Source organism: Periplaneta americana, chromosome 9 (assembly GCF_040183065.1).
Source record: "Periplaneta americana isolate PAMFEO1 chromosome 9, P.americana_PAMFEO1_priV1, whole genome shotgun sequence".
NCBI classification, from domain to species: domain Eukaryota; kingdom Metazoa; phylum Arthropoda; class Insecta; order Blattodea; family Blattidae; genus Periplaneta; species Periplaneta americana.
In genome coordinates, this window is record NC_091125.1 from 50,789,270 (window position 1) to 50,801,515 (window position 12,246).

Here is a 12,246-nt window from a genome sequence, read left to right on the forward strand (position 1 = left end):
AGGCTTTACCATGACAGTTCAGACGTAATAGCGGAGTGCAATGGACACCGTAAGGTGCAGAATCACGTCAGTCAGATTGGTTTAAACTTTATTCGTGAGTTGACCTGTTCATGGCCGCCGATAGGTGAATATTATTGGGGAGGGGGACATAAAACTGGAAGGTTGAATTAAAAAATCAATCCACTTCTAACAAACATTTTGTCATTTATTATTTACTATTTACTTAACAGAAATGTGATTAAATTAATATCTTAAGAGCTTTTCTAGGGAAACTGTACACAAGTACACATTACATAAATGAGCCAAACATTTTTCTTCTGTAGTCATTTACAGATACAAACATTTGTGCTATTTCATGGAGGTTTATTGTGTCCAATAAAGTTTGATGAGTGTGACACACATCTAGCTTATATTATTTAGTTGTCTCGGGCTCATAGATGATCGGAGATATGTCTTAAGCCTACAGAGACTACAAGAATTATCACCAATGTTTCGACATTTCGAAGTAGTCTTCTGGGTTCTGATGACAAGTTTTGTATGATGTTTACAGCATCAGCCAATGACCTCATTGGTACTTCCGATGAAACATCTTCAATTGTAATTCCAAAGACTGTATGTCAACATCAGAATATCAAACTGTTGTTGCTTCAGAAGACAGTATTCTATTTTCTTTAATGTCAGTTTTGTTGACGATATTTGTTCCACAATGCCAAATAACAAACGAGTTGAAGCTTTCTGTGACTACATATTACAAAGTTACATAGATGAAAACAATACGTTCTCTTTAGAAATGTGGGCAACAGTTCTCAGAAAGTTCCGTCTGTACTACAAATAATTGGGAAGCGTTCCATGCTAAGTTGAATGAACTATTCTACAACCCGCACCCATAAGCCTATATTTTTCAATTACTTGAAGTTTTAAAGAACATTCAAAGTGACACGCACCTTTTAATCAGATCAAAAATAAAAAGCAGAGTAATAAAGCCCACGAAAAAAGATGTTCATCTTGTATAAAATGTTGGAATATAAAACATATTCAGTAATAAGATACAACTTTGTTAGAAGCGTTGATTTTAAACGCTTACCTTTTTGAATTTTACCACACCTTTCTTTTTTGACGAAGTGATTCTGCACCAAGTAAGCTTCTGTATCAAACATTTTCAACCAAACTAACAATAACAGTGCTGGTAGTCCTAATTATGCATATGGGAAGGAAAATGTTTGTACGGAACGAGTCCATATGGCAGTCCTAAATCTTCATAAAATGGGAAGGGAAATGTTTACCTGTACGGGAGCGAGCCCATGTGAACATTGGGGATGGGCTCACGTATAAAAGTGGTACTTAGGACAGGCTTCATGAAACCCCGCGCAGGCAAGGAACGGAGTTTGACGACCCCGGTCACTACTAACCGCTCTGTATGTAGGAATGTAGATGCTTGATTTTTGTGTGTATCTGGATAAATACTGTAGGCTAATAAAGGAATAACTAAGAAATTAAAGAAAGTAACACGATTTTTAGAAGTAGGGTTACACACAGAATTAAATTTAGCAATGAAAGTTAATGTATAATTTATCATTCATTATATGGAATGTTTACTTCTGACTGAGGTTATGGCTGATACGTAGGCCTACATCTATTATCAGGCAGTAGGCCTACGTATCACTTGGCGATATGTGTCAGAGGAAGAGTAATTGTTTGCATACATCTGAAGTCATTTATGCGTTACAATGGATACTGTAAAACATATTTGTCAGACAATAATTGAAAATAAAAATATCTAACATTTAAGAAATAATACACTGCATCATAAATGATAAGGTAAGAGTATTAGCAGAGTATTACTTTTACTGAAACATCAAATATTCTTTATTATCGATGTAAAATTATATTTGTATTTTTATCTGTAATTAATTTTAAGATTAATTATTACTAACATAATCTTGGTTACTTCCCCTGCTTCGAAAGCCATTCTGAAACCTAATGGACTTGACTCAATCGTACATGAACAATATTGTTTTAGTTGAAAGACCTCAGGGAAATAGACCTTTGGGGAGGCCGAGACGTAGATGGGAGGGTAATTTTAAAATGGATTTGAGGGAGGTGAGATATGATGGTTGGGACTGGATTAATCAGGATAGGAACGGATGACGGGCTTATGTGAGGGCGGCAATGAACCTCCGGATTCCTTAAAAGCCGTAAGTAAATAAGTGTATGATTATATTTGAGACCTCTATCACTATATTTTAAGCTTTTTTTTACAAAACAATGCCAATCTTTATCTAAAAGTTTGTGTTATTTTGCATGCCATTTGAAAACTCGCTCAGTCCGTATAACAGAGAATAAAAACATTAGCCCATTCCTTAAAAAAATGGACTGAACGGGTTTTGGGATCACACTCTTCAATGAATGTCTTCTGTGGTTGAATTATCGTATTGTAATTTTAGAAGTGGTTACCGTCATGTCATAGGAAGTGTCTTTTCCTCTCCAAATAGAAAATTACGCTGATTTCATTATTTATATTTTAGGCCGGGATTGTAGATAACATGGGAGTGGTTATCCTCGAAATGACTGATGATACATATCCGTGTCGTAAGGAACTTCAGATCCTCTGGTATCATAGACTGAAAATAATGTTAGTGAAGCATCTTGTTATAATCATTGTTTATTGTTGACAAAGTTTGCTATTCGCTGAAATTACTGATACTATTAAACTTGACAGTCTCAGTTCCTTTAAGCCTTGGTTTTTCTGAACCGACGCATGCGAAGTGCGAGGTGCGAGGCCTGCCTAGCACAAACCCGGACAACACGAAAGATAGTGAGTGGTTTCTATAACTGCGAGATGCGCAGACCTCGCATCTCGCAGTTATAGAAACCACTCACTATCTTTCGTGTAGTCCGGGTTTGTGCTAGGCGGCCCTCGTACCTCGCACTTCGCATGCGTCGGTTCAGAGCAAAGAGTTTGTAATATATAACTGAGACACCAATGGCGCTAGTGTAGCGTACAAATTTGAACCGATGTTCGGCCGCCATTAAAGGGAGTTGATGCTTCGCCGGGAGTGCGAGCAGTTCATGCTTATTTGAGGAGTACGAATAAATATAAGTACACCTGAAGGGAAATAATAAGAAAATGGTGAAATACTGCGCCGCAAATAATTGTTCTAACATAGCTTGCTATTGTAGGATGCCCAGGAAAACATACATATCTTGATATTTGGAAAAATGTTCTAAATGCAGTTCCTCCTTTCAGTGTGTTTACAGAATGTCGGAACATTTCTTGGATAACATTTTTTTTTTTTTTCCAGAAGCATATTAATCTGGTTTATACGGTTGATTTCAACAATGTATGTAAGGGTTAGGTGCCATCATATTACAGTAGATTATAATAGCAAAGTGCATAATAAAATCCTCAGACAGTATCTCTATAAAACTGTTTTATTTCAGAATAAATTACGGTAAATCATGTAATTTCCGTTTGGTACTTCTAGTTTATTCGTGAAAATATAGCTGATGGCTACAAATTTATTACCACCACCACAAGATGCCTTGCCATCACTACTACTAGGTCTACTAATACCAAATACTAGGCCTATTAATACCAAATATTAGACCTACTAATACCACTACTACAAGGTCTACTACTACTACTACTACTACTACTACTACTACTACTACTACTACTACTACTACTACTACTGCTACTACTACTACTACCACTACTACCACTACTACTAGGCCTACTATTACCACTACTAGGCCTACTATTACAATCAGCACCACCACCACCACCTGACCTACTAATTCCACCAATACTAGGCCTACTAATATCACCAATACTAGGCCTACTAATACCACCAATACTAGGCCTACTCCTACCACTACTAATAGGCCTACTAATATCAACAATAGTAGGCCTACTCTTACCACTACTAATAGGCCTACTAATATCACTAATAATAGGCCTCCTAATACCATCAATACTAGACCTTCTCTTACCACTACTAATAGGCCTACTAATATCACTAATACTGGGCCTCCTAATACATCAATAATAGGCCTACTCTTACCACTACTAATAGGCCTACTAATATCACCAATACTAGGCCTACTGTTACCACTACTACTAGGCCTACTAATATCACTAATACTAGGGCTCCAATACCATCAATACTAAGCCTACTCTTACCACTACTAATAGGCCTACTAATATCACTAATACTAGGCCTCCTAATGCCATCAATACTAGACCTACTCTTACCACTAGTAATAGGCCTACTAATATCACTAATACTGGGCCTCCTAATACATCAATAATAGGCCTACTCTTACCACTACTAATAGGCCTACTAATATCACCAATACTAGGCCTACTGTTACCACTACTACTAGGCCTACTAATATCACTAATACTAGGGCTCCTAATACCATCAATACTAAACCTACTCTTATCACTACTAATAGGCCTACTAATATCACTAATATTAGGCCTCCTAATACCATCAATACTAGGCCTACTCTTACCACTACTAATAGACCTACTAATATCACTAATACTAGGCATCCTAATACCATCAATTCTAGGCCTACTCTTACCACTACTAATAGGCCTACTAATATCACCAATACTAGGCCTACTGTTACCACTACTAGGCCTACTAATATCACTAATACTAGTCCTCCTAATACCATCCATACTAGGCTTAGGCCTACTCTTACCACTACTAATAGGCCTACTATTACCACTACTACTAGGCCTATTAATATCACCAATACTAGGCCTACTAATACCACTAATACTAGGCCTACTCTTACCACTACTAATAGGCCTACTAATATCACCAATACTAGGCCTATTATTACCACTACTACTAGACCTACTATTACCACTACTACTAGACCTCTATTATGTCACTACTACTAGGCCTATTACTACTACTGCATTAAAAAGCATGTACTGACAGCTATACAATTAATAAATTGTTTAATGATAAAAATTTATTCTTGTTATGTTTTAAATCAGGTTTCCAGAATTTTGATGATCCCATATTTCACCACAACATTTTCTAAGCACCATATATCTTTCTCTTCCCTTGCATGAAAGGACTAAAATATAGATTATTTTAAATATTACAGTAGATAGCTATTATTGTGACTTTGAACAATACTGGTAATACTGAAAATTCATGTTGGCATTGCCATTATTATTCAATATTTCACTTACTTATCCCGAGTATAAACTTATATGTATGATTGAATTTATTTTTTTTATAATATCGCCAAAGATGAATCATATAATACTTCAATAAATACAGCGCTCCTCTGCCATTCATCTTTATTTCATCACGACCCATCCTTGGTAAAAGACGTTTAAAACAGTGTCTATCACCAGGCTACATCAATGTATTGTGGTACTGTTTCCGAATTTCGCGCCGCAAACACTCCCTTTAATGGCGGATTCTAGCCGATTCAATTTGTGACATTTTCCTTGCCTGCCACTCACGGGTATGTGTCTCTAGTAAGTATTACAAACTCTTTGGTTCAGAGACACCAAAGCTTTAGTAAACAACCATTTAAACAATACTAGGCGGTTCGCCACAGGTAGAGAGCGTTCGGAGTTTAGAAAATACCATTGGGTATATAGACGTCTTCTTAGCGGACATCCACCTTCTTTGTAATATAACTAAAATAAGTTATTTACGTGTTTTTAACGTATATAAAATACAGAAGTAAATCAATTTAATTTATTCGGTTATTTAAAATACAACACATACACACACATACACACACTGTATATTCGACAGTATTTGTAAGCAATAAAAAGCCTTTTTTAAAGCAATGCTTATTTCTGTTATTTTATATACGTTAGAAAATACGCAAATAACTTATTTTAGGTGTATTATTAAGAGGGGGGATGTCCGCTAAGAAGACGCCTGTGTACCCAATGGTATTTTCTTAACCCTGAACGCTCTAATGACTGTGACCACAAGACTTCAAGACAGTCTTGTGCGCGCTTATACATAGGAACACACACACATAATATACAAAGGCAAAATGTGTTTAGGCAATCCCAAAGTTTGAAAATCGATTTCTCGCTTCCTCCAATAATATTTCGTTCACATACAGTAGTTGTATGGCGAAAGTATTCTCTGCAAATGCGCTACCAGTTCATAGTAATATACAGGATGATTCAAAATAACATCGACAACCCTTACTATGCCTTTTTAAATTGGTTATTTTACATCGCTTTATCAACTGCTATAGTTATCTAATGTCTGAATGAGGCGAAGTTAATAATGCCGACGAAATGGGTCCAGAGTCAAACGTCAAAAGTTACTCAGCATTTGCTGTTAATAGGTTGAGGGAAAACCTCGGAATAAGCCTCAACCAGATAAATTGTCCCAACCGGGATTTGAACTCGAACCCGCTCGTTTCACAGTCAGGCATGCTAACCGTTACTGCAAAACCGTAGATTTAGTAGCCTATGTTTTACAGGACAGAAAACTGATAATTTTTCAAATGGAAACACATGTACGGCAATACATAGTTTGGGCACTATGGGACGTCAAAGTATGACAACGCTTTGGATATGGTGATGGGCATGCGTTCCACATTTTGTCAGAAAATCTCCACAGCCCAATAAGAGCATCACATCTTGCATTAAGTTACAAAAAGAGTTCGAATTGTCGACCTCCAACAGAACGTACATCGGCGGTATAAAGATTGACGCACATGGTCAAAGACGTGTAATTGGTGCTAAGTATTTCAGTCGCTACGTGGATTCGTGCGATAAGGACCTCCTCTGACGTTACAGGAGTCTCGTATAAGCTACCCTCCATAGTATAGTAAAAAAACATAAGAGAGGTGTAAGATCTGGCGACCATGGTGGCCCTGGGACAGGTTTCCCTCTACCATTGACATACATTTTTTCGTATGCAAGAAGCATATCGGTCATTTCCATAATTTTTATTGATACAGGTTTTACTGCTGTCAACAACGTTACTGGAACACACCACAAACGATCTAATTAGGATGTGGAGTATGGACTATGGAGTGATTTCGCTCATGCGTAGGAAAGCTAACCTAACAGGTGCAGATAGTCCATCTACCTTGCACTGATGGCTAATGTGATGCATAACTACGAGGTTGTCAAAAACAATCAGAATAAGCTTTGACGCCCCATTATAGCCAAATCACGCATCTCAGGACATGGGTTTCCAATTGAAAAATGATCAGCTTGCTGTCCTGTACAGCATACTAAGAGTTATTGGTGTTATTTAAATCATTCTGTGTTATATGCCGAAGAACGGATAGGCCCACAGTGTTGGCTTATAGGACTGGCCACTTCCTCGCGGACAAAAGTAATAAATAATTAGTTTAGACTTGTGAACAATAATAAAATAATTAATACGAAATTTTCTAAAATAGGAGATTAAGGCTTTAAGCTAATTTTAAACTAATATCCTTCACAGCTATAAATGAAGTTTAAACTGCTTTAAGCCGTAGTAACGTAGGTCTATATTATCCCAATTAGTTTGTCCACCATATATTCGTTTGCTAGCATATGAACCCTATCTCAACAAAGCAACGTCAATGTTCTGGTCGTTTCGCTGATGGTACAATATGGAAAACGGAAGAAATTAGAACAATGACTCTTTCATCCTCCATACAATTGAAGATTTTATTGCGTAGATTTCTAAATAGTTGAATATGTTTGGAGAATAAAAAAATTACTCGTAACTTATTATGTATATCATTTGTTTAGATTTAGACAGAGGAAATTTACATGACTATGCAAGTGCATTCCCGAACCATAATGGATAAATTCGTAACATTTTCTGACATTAGTGTTTCTTCAGATCTGCTACTGTTGCAATTTTATCATGTTAATGAAGACATTTATTCTGTTTGCTATTCCAAACCGTAGTGCTTACCATATTGAGTATACAGTAATGTAATAATTTTTCACATAAATTCTTCAGAATGTAGCCTAGCTAGAGATAAAACTGTGACTTAGATTTCGATACAAATTCTGAGGTTTGAGAATTATTTATTTCAACGATGGAAGTGCACAAAATGAGAAATGGTACTGGTAGAGAATATTATCTCCACATCCGGGATTTCATTTACCCATCATCTTCTAATTTTATCAATTTTATTTCTTATCACTGACCTCATATATTTACAAAAATATTATATTAAATGTTCAGGACATTAGCCTTTGTGGGTTCCTTAAAAGGCATTTGTAAGTAAGTAAGTGTAATCTTACCACTGATGATCATAATCTTTCCTTTAGAGCATGTAATATCTCCTGGGCTACACGGTTGGCATTAAACTGAATCGTGTGCATGCCCATTATTATCTCCTTCACTGATGCTGAAATGAAGCAAAATATGGAAAGTTATTTTTCATCTGTAGTGATCAGATATTTATGTGACTTAAAAGAATGCAGAGATTGGTGAAGTTTGGATTTCTGGAAAAAAAACAGACTGAAATATCCATTATATACATAACCGGGTGAGTCAATAAGAAGGGCGATGATTTTGGGAGACTATAGTATGAGTCATTCTAAATAAAAACGTTTATGTAACTATTGTTCACCGATGAAGCAATCTTCACCCTGACAGTGTCAACGACAGCCTCAACAGTCATATTTTGGCATAAGAAAACTCCATGTAACTGTTGAAACGTCCCGATATATTTTTGCAGTAAAAGTATGGTGCGGTATTGTCGACAATAACTTGATTGGCCCTGTTTATGATTTATAATCGTTTAGCAAGCGCAAGATAGGGCCTACTTGCTTGCTAAAAAATGAGTTGCCAGGACTTCCTCAAGACATTCCTTTGGTGACACGGTTTTGAATATGGTATCAGAATGATGGAGCTGCACTATAAAGGATTACTCTGCGTGTAGTAAATGAATACCTAAAAACAACATTTTTCTGGGCGATGTATTGGATATGATTGCCCTATTCCTTGGCCGTCACTGTCTCCGGATGTGACTCCACTAGATTACGGTTTGCGGTGTTACTTCAAAATAGAAGTTTTCCAAACAAAATAGGATAGATTAGATAAGTTTAATGCACGAATTCTGGATGCTGTTACTCTTATACAACGAGCTGTACTCTGAAAAACGACTTGCAGTCTTAGGAAACAAGTTGGAAAGTGTATTGACATTCAAAGTTCAACTTTTGAACAATTGTCAATTTGACACATCTTTGTGTTGTCATTATACGCACTTTAAAAAAAACTATTATTATTATTGTTATTATTATGATTATTATTAGTGTGTTCACAGTGCAGTTTCAAGTTTCAAACTGCACAGTGCAGTTTTTGGTAAATCTTGTTCACTTGGTAATTTGCAGAATTTTGAAATCGTTATCTAAATCGTAACTACACCTTAGAGTATGTCGGAATATCGTCTTCTATTTGAGATTCTTAAAATAGAAATGACAAAGCTCACAGGTACTGAAAAACACCATAGAACAGAAAAGGTTGGATTTGCAACGGCTTATGTCAATAGCAATAGATGGGGCTCCAGTCATGACTGGTAAACGGACAGGATTGGTGGGCAGGCTAAACAAATGGTTGAATGATCAGGGAGTGCCTGTAAATGTAACATATTTGGATTGTTTAATTCACCAGGAAACACTGTGGAGTAAAGTTGTAAATATGAAATAGGTGATGGATGTGGTCGTACGAACGGTCAACACAATTAATGGTTCCTCACTAAAATTCGCAAATTTCGTAAGCTGTTAGAGCAATTAGGCCTAAGAAAGGAATATGAAGATTAGGTAAGTTTTTTAATGCATATGCTTTATTGTATATATTGTTTTATATATCTTTTTATTTTATTTTATTGGGTTATTTTACGACGCTGTATCAACATCTAGGTTATTTAGCGTCTGACTATAGCGTGTGGACTTTATATATCTACATTCTTCATTGCAACTAATTGTTCTCATTAATTTACAAGGGAAGAACATTCAGGAGCTGGAAGATGAACTGTTTGTTACTGATTTAACATTCCTTGTTGATATTTCGGAATATTTTAACAATTTGAATTGTCATCTGCAAGGACAAAATCAGAATATAATCGACATGTACAATCGTGTTACATCTTTTGTGGCAATGCTAGATGTTTGGAAAGTGGAGCTTATGCGAAATGAATTATTCCATTTTCCATGTTTGCATTCGCTCACGAATATTCCCCAATCAAAAGTACAAGCTTCATAATATGTCAAAATAATATACAAACGTATGATATTTCATATCCTTTTGATGTTATTGGTCCACACCTGTGGAGTAACGGTCAGCGCATCTGGCCGTGAAACCAGGTGGCCCGGGTTCGAATCCCGGTCGGGGCAAGTTACCTGGTTGAGGTTTTTCCTGGGTTTTCCCTCAACCCAATACGAGCAAATGCTGGGTAACTTTCGGTGCTGGACCCCGGACTCATTTCACCGGCATTATCACCTTCATTTCATTCAGACGCTAAATAACCTAGATGTTGATACAGCGTCGTAAAATAACCCAATAAAATAAAATAAATTGATGTTATTATTTGTAAACATAAGCAGATCGTTGCCACAATCCCCACTGACCGCTCCCATTTGTTGAGGTAAGAGTCTCTCCCCTTTCTCTAGCCTTACAGCACACAGTGTTCGGCGGGCAGCATCGGGATCACGAATGGCTGACTATACGCTTTTTGGAGACCTCTGCACTAATCGATGGTTAATAGGGTGACGGATGAACGGGATTCTACTGTATATATATATATATATATATATATATACATATATATAAAACAGAAAATTATGTGTTCCAATCCGTTCTTCGAAAACGAACGTCATAGAAAAAGACTGTAAAACACAAAAAATGTTCCATTTTAAGAAACTACTCCGGGAAAATTATTTTTTTCTTATCTCACTGTGGGCTATGAACCATCACCATTGAATGGTGTAAATGAAAAAAAAAACATTGCAATTAATTGTATTTCTTTGTAAGACCTGCTACTTGTCGAACCTCGAACCAGACGAGAGAAGAAACAAGTGAAAATCAATGCTAAGCAATAAATTCTGAATAAGCCTAATTATCCCTGGACCAAAGACTTTGACTAGCTTAGTAGACGTTGTTACAAAATATTAAGTTAAAATTGATAAATTTGAGCGCTGGGGTGCCCTGAAGTTTATGGACATGTGTTGTTTCTCAATTACATAAAATGTTTTCAGTAAAAAAAATTGTAACAGTTTTTTTGTTATTTTCTATGTAAGTTAGTGAGAACAAAAGCTACTGAAGTACAAATTTAGCACATAATGTATACAAATTTAGTCCTTCATATTACAAAATGGAAAGAGGAGCTTTAAAACGTTTTAAAGTGAAAACACTGATATCTTATTAAAGTCTCACACTACAGCTCCTCTGGTGTGTCATCTTGTTAGACTAGGCCAGAAAAATCACTCTTTATAAAATTGTTTGATTTCATTCTCTTCAGGAAGATACTTACTGTCTTGACAACATCACTTAGAATAAGGCGGACAGGTTTACTTTATCCTACAGAGCTGCAAATAGACCTACATGTATCAATGCCAGAAACACAATGAAGTCATTTTGGATAAAAATTGACTTGTGTGTTTTCTCAAATAACCGATTCAGTTGTACTTTTCCTTAGACAAGAAAAATCAGTGAATGAAAGGAAGAAGTATTTTTCTTGGAATTATTACTTTACAGACTTCTGTGTACAGCTAGCCTTGATTTCTCACAACTTTGCGGTACGGTTTTTAGCTGCTTAACTAATCTAGAGTTGTTCCAAGGTGAACGCTCTAAATGACTGTATGGATAATTTAAGGGCATAATGTTAGGTTAAAAGTTGTTCCTTCTCTCCAAATGTGCGGTACACAATATAAAATACAATATTAAAGACTACAAGTAATATAACTCAATTTATAAAATAAATTATATCTGCCTTTTGAGCTGTAATGGGAGAATTCGCTTATGTTTTAATTTTATAAAATATTTATAACGATCAGTGCCATGTTATATATTATTTTACGAACTATCCGTTGATTATAAACGGACACTGCCAGGTTAATACACACATAATGTATGGGTGTAAAATTGCATTAAATTTGTAAATGTAAAAACATAGAAGCAAATATTTTAGTCAACTATTTAACAACGCTCTATCAAATACTAAGTTAGGCGTATTTATTATCGACGAAATGAGTGATAATGAGATGGGATTTAGCGACATGAG

At 36.0% G+C, this 12,246-nt stretch overlaps 1 protein-coding gene across 3 annotated transcripts in view; it reads right to left on the reverse strand.

Annotated features, from left to right (window-relative positions):
- The window catches only part of LOC138705912 (uncharacterized), a 70,457-nt gene that overhangs the window by 36,083 nt on the left and 22,128 nt on the right, over positions 1 to 12,246 (reverse strand). For all 3 annotated transcript variants that reach the window (XM_069834672.1, XM_069834670.1, XM_069834671.1), the window contains exon 2: positions 8,264 to 8,370. The gene's annotated coding sequence lies outside the window, so the exon portion shown is untranslated. The remainder of the gene's footprint in view (positions 1 to 8,263; positions 8,371 to 12,246) is intronic.